Genomic DNA, 5,742 nt, shown 5'->3' on the forward strand with positions numbered 1-5,742 from the left:
TGGAGCCTATACTCATGGCACACCGAGAGAGGGAGGTGTTTCTATCCTCCCGTATGCCTCCCAAGATAAGCAAAAAAGAAATCAAGACAACAGACGCATCCGCAGATCAAGACAAAGACACGCACACTGTGCTCAGTTGTTACGCATCTAATCCCATGTAACACAGCCCTTACGATTCAGATTAAATAATTTTACAATATTACCCGTGAATACAGCCCAAAAATCGAACATTTTGTGCATTCAACAGTGAAATGAAAACACTTTAAGCTCTACAGAGATGATTCTAACACGGTTTATCCATTGCTGTGAACAATCATTTTATTCTTTATCTTATTTTATAACACAACAACCATCGTGACAGATTAAAAAAGAATTGATCAAAGAAGCCCACATATGGCATCTCTTTGCGTTTTCTTGCTCCTCCCGAGGCCACTCAGTTGAACACAGACTCGTTCCCCAAGGTGGTCTTGTCTCAGACAGTACCTGTCAAACATCAATGCTTGCATGGTGACTGCATTCAGATTGTGCCAATATAAAAGCAAACGCCCATGCCATTGTGAGTGAAAGCAGATGTTCTTAAATATTAGCTGAACTTTCAGGGTAAACCTGACAGGCACAAGAGTCTGTTTTTCTTCTTCACAACAGGCCTCAAATCCAGTTATCTTCACGACAAACATTTATGTAGCCTACAAATGAATGTAAACGTTTCACACATTTGTTGGAATGTCTAAATGGGTTTGAAACAAAACACTGTTCCTCTCAACATATGCAAAATGAAGGGTTAAAAAAGGCCATAAACATTCCCTCTGTGCATACTGTAAACTCCAGCAAAGAGAAGAGAAAATCGAGTTCTATTTCAGGTCCATCTCCTGAACCACATTTTAAATTCCCCATGAAGCACATTTATAACAGCTTACATTGTGTTAGATCTATCATTCCCTTTTCCAGTCCCTATTCCCCAAGTTTATTCTTCCATAAGTTTTTGAATAAATATTTCAAAGCTTGGTCTTAATGCCATGGTCATAGTTATAGGAAGCTCCCCTAGGAATGTTCATGCTGAACAGTGCTATCCATGATTGGCAAACCAACATATTGGTCATCAAAATTCCCTGAATCATCTCTGTTCATGTCATTGGTTTTCCTTTTGAAAGAAAATCCATGTAGAAACTATTACAAAACTCTGCATAGGGCTGAAAGTCGAAACAAACATCTACACAAGTCTGATATTTGATTGTATGTAAAGCTGTTTATTACTGAAGTCACAGTGGGTGGAAGTGGTGTACTTCACTGTATTTTAAAGTGCTTGTTTTTTTGCCCATGATGTATGTGAATAAGGTGTTTCTCAGTAATAAACACAGAGCAGAATTACCTCCTTTATGACTGTGTCAACAAAAACTGAATCTGTAGCAGCTTTTTGGGAGAGCTGTTGTAGCGATTGCATCAAATTGCACAGGTGTACCTAATAATAAACTAGCTAACAAGTCTAGGTTTTAACTAAAAATGCTTTTGTTAATATAACCTCTAAGTGTATATCCCCAGTCAGTGGATAATGCAAAAAAAAAAAGTATCACCTTTCAAATGAGTAGAAATGTGTGAATGATTTGAAAGTAATCTACTTAGCGGAAAATTTACAGTTGTACTACTTCAAAATGTGGATTTTTCAGCTCTGAAGCTACAAGATCTGTGAGGTACCTGTAGTAGTCAACCAACTAACTTCTAGATTCTGGAGGATTATATGAATACCACAAAGAATCAAAATGTGTCTTCAGCAAACTGAAAACTTGAAATGGAAGATTCTTTTGTCCAGGTTGAACAATTTTACCAGTGATACATTTCTCATTTGAAACATCTAGCAACAACTGCTAAGATGCAAAATATTCTTATGGATTTATGGATGCTTAGTAAAACCAAATTTCAACTAAATCCAGTAAAAAAATTGTAAACGGTAAAGATTGGAGATAATAACAACAAGGACTGAATTTAGTGCTGAGGATAAAACTTTAATGATTCAATAAAAGTATTTTGAAAATGTTTGGCAGTTTTTAAGGACTCAAATTTATTTCAGCAAACTGATGACAAGAACTGATAGAGTTTTGTGAGCAGGCATGAATGACCCTTTATGTCAGATACCACAGGAATACTTCCTGATTTTGAGTTTGAATATGCACCAAAGTTTGAATATGTGTTGATTTGCATTTAGAATATCTAAGTAAACAATGTGTATTTCAGATATTTCCTTTTAACTGGTATGAAAGAGAATATGTTATGCAAGCAAAATAACCAAAAATCTGACAATGAACAAGGAATAAAAAAACCTTGTGGTGTAAGATGTTTTATTTCTAATTCACTCTGGCAGAGCTTCAAAAGGCTATAACTATATAAATAAATGTTTATGACTGGCAAGGTCTCATGATATTCCTGTGATCTATTTTTTTTATGTGCTTCCCTTACACTAAACAACTTTTCTGCATTCAAAATGGGAATTATGATTAGTAGAACATGTTTATTGCAAGTTCAGTCTTAGATTTGTAGGATATTTGAGCAAAAACAATGTTTTGTGTTTGTATTTGTGTCTGTATGGCCCTCTAAAAGCTGACCTTTCCTTAGGAAAACGGACCGAAACTGGAAAAGTCATCCCACTCATTGCTCTAATATTTGGAATTTCTCCATTGTGAAAATATATCTGTCACCAGAAAGAACAAAATCCGACATCTGACTTAGGGACACTTAAAAAGAACAGTTGGGTTGATATTAAATGGTCCAGAGCAGTTTTTCTCTTTTTTTTATTGCACATTTAAACTCTATCCTCTGCATAATTTTTATTAACCTTTAAGGCTGGATTGCTTCATTTTCTGAGAAATATGACTGCTGCATTCAAAAACCCATAACTGCCATAAGCCAGTCACTGTGTGTGATTAATGTCATATGCTGTTTGGTGGATGTCTTTGAGCAAGCTGAGGCCATAAATGTCAGTGCAAACCCTTTGAAATAACTCTCATGATATATGTTTGCTTTGGTACATTAACAGCTAGTTGTTCAGAATAAGACATTAGGACAAATCCTGTGTTTGATGCACTGTGTGTATGCAATTTACATCTGGTATTTGGGGGCAAGGAAAAAAAGAAAAAAGCTTCCTTAATCTCAAACGTGGTCCTAGATCATGTGTTCTTAGTGGTGCTGTCCCCTCTTATATAGTTATTGCACCTGTGTGTTACAGCATGCTTTTTATACACGAACCAGGACATTTTTGTAGTAATACCCCATCACTATCACTCGAGAAATCCAACTACAAATGTATGTGTCCAAGCTGTGTGCAGTGCCACACCTGTCAGCAAAACATTTGTGAAAAACCCACTTATAACAAAAATGTCTCCAAAGCCTTTAAGGTGTGAACCTTTAATTCGAGCCTGAATAGATTCCTGTTGTTGTTCAATAGCCGCCACCATCATTTCTCCAAACGTGAGCAGCACAGACCACTCTTAAAGGCTCAAATGGCTTATGCTCTGAAACCAAATCTCTAATTTCACTTCCTCAAAGCATTAACTCCTGTGAAAGACCCATCAATTATCACACATAGATTTTTCCATTTACATAAATGTCTGCTTGGATAACAGGAAATGATTTTTGTCTGATCAACATGTGCAAACACAACACTGTGGTCAATTAATCTGAATGGAGAAAAAAGAAAACTGAGTAATGATTCACACATTGCTTTGAGAGACATAGCCCAAACAATATTAATGTTGGAGCTTCCTCCTGCAGGCCAGAGAAATTAGATTAATGGCTGGTGTCAAAGTAATGTCATTCTCTGAATTTGTGAATCTTTTTTAAAGCAAGCAAGACATTTTTTCATGCATTTTTAAAATCAATATAAAGAGGAGCAAAGTCACAGACCAATATTTCACAAACCTGAAAAATAATACTTGTCTTTAAAGAAGCTCAGTGTAGTTGTTGCACATTAGCAGACATCAGTTTGCTGATTTCTTCGGTGCCGAAGACTATTTTCACAGATGAAACCATGATGGCAAAACAATACACTGTTTTGTCTGTTCTGTACTGAAATCAAGAGGCCATCAGCATCTCCTCTAAACCCCCAAAACAATGTTTCTCCTGTGTCTGTGTTGAAAACACTTCCTGAAAAAATCAAATTAGCAACGGATACAAAGTACCCAGTTATTATCAGTTCTGATTAAGTTGTTTGACAGGTGCTGCCTCACTGACGATGGAATGAAGCTGTATCTTGGTGAAATTTAAGCAGAAAACTAAGGAACACAAAGATGAAAGGATAGTGCATGGAGAGAGGCAGAGGCTTGTTAGGAGATCGTCCATGTGATTCAGTCTGCAACCCAAGTATGTGAGGATCTGATATCAGAACAATTGCTTCACCTCAAAGGAAAGTTGATGATTGATCCACAAAGAAAATACATGATTAGATACAAGCAAAAGCTACAACTAACAGTCAAATCAAAATCAAAACAATGAATATTACTTTAAAAAAGGACTTTAAAGGAATATGGACTTGTATTGAAATATCATGTAAAACATTCTCTGCACATTTTCCATGTACTCTTTTCTGTCAACTACTTTCAGCTGAATTAGATTCTTCCATACTTACAGTATTGTGCAAAAGTCATCCCTCATACCATTCTGCAATTCTTCAGACTCAGACTTTCTTGAAATCATTTAAATTGGTCTTGAGCAATAGTTCTACAGGCTTCCAGGTCTTTGACTTTGGCTACTTTTTAAACTCATTTTCAGTCCAGTCCTTGTACCAGAGCATTTTCAGATAAATGTGTTTCTTGTTTGTTAAGCCTCTTAACACTGACCTATGAATCATTCAAGCATTAAAAAGCACTTAATTCAGGAGCAGGACCAGTGTTCTCTTCAACTCAACAGAGAATTTAGTAAAGAACCTATTCTAAATAGTTTCTTGAAGCACTTTGTTGCTAGCAGCAATTACCCCCCATTTTCTGGAATTAAATTATTGAAAGATGACTAAGATAACACAGTTTGACAGACATGGTTGTCATGAAGCCATTCCTAAGAAAGGGAAACAGGGACCAAAAAGGCTGGGGTATATCAAATGATATATCAAACTAGACCGAAAATAAGTGGCAGCAGTTCTTATGGAGGGATGAATCCTTGTCAGAGTCCAGACCTCAACATTATCGAGGACAGTGTGGGATCAACCTGACAGAGGACAGAACAAAAGGCAGCCAACATCCAAAGAAGAGCTTTGGGATGTCCTTCAAGAAGCCTGGAGAACTATTCCTGAAGACTACTTCAGGAAATCCTAAGAGAGTTTGTCTGAGAGGGTTCAGGCTATGCTGAAGAATAAAAGTGGTCATACCAAATACTGACTTTCAAGTTCATTAGAAATGCAAAAAAATATTTTTTTGCCATAAATACTGTATTTCCATTTCTGTTTGCACATGATTCAATAAACAGCTGCACCCGTTTCCCCATTTCCTGGTAATACACACTGTCCTGGAGCCCATCTCAGCGGTCATCGTGCAAGAGGCGGGGTACACCCTGGATAGAGACACTTTACATATCCCAATGGGAAATTATATTGTTTTGTTTTTTTTAATTAAAAATAAATAAATACAGGCTTTATTATTGTGACATTGAATAAGTCTGTATAAAATTTAACTTCCATCCAGAGTTACGTCATCTTTTGACAAGATCTGGTATTGATGATGGGAGAATCAACATGTATAAAGTTTCCTTCTGCACATTTCC

The sequence above is a fragment of the Leuresthes tenuis genome, unplaced genomic scaffold (genome assembly GCF_036924035.1).
Source record: "Leuresthes tenuis unplaced genomic scaffold, fLeuTen1.0.hap1 SCAF_7, whole genome shotgun sequence".
In the NCBI taxonomy this organism is placed as follows: Eukaryota; Metazoa; Chordata; class Actinopteri; order Atheriniformes; family Atherinopsidae; genus Leuresthes; species Leuresthes tenuis.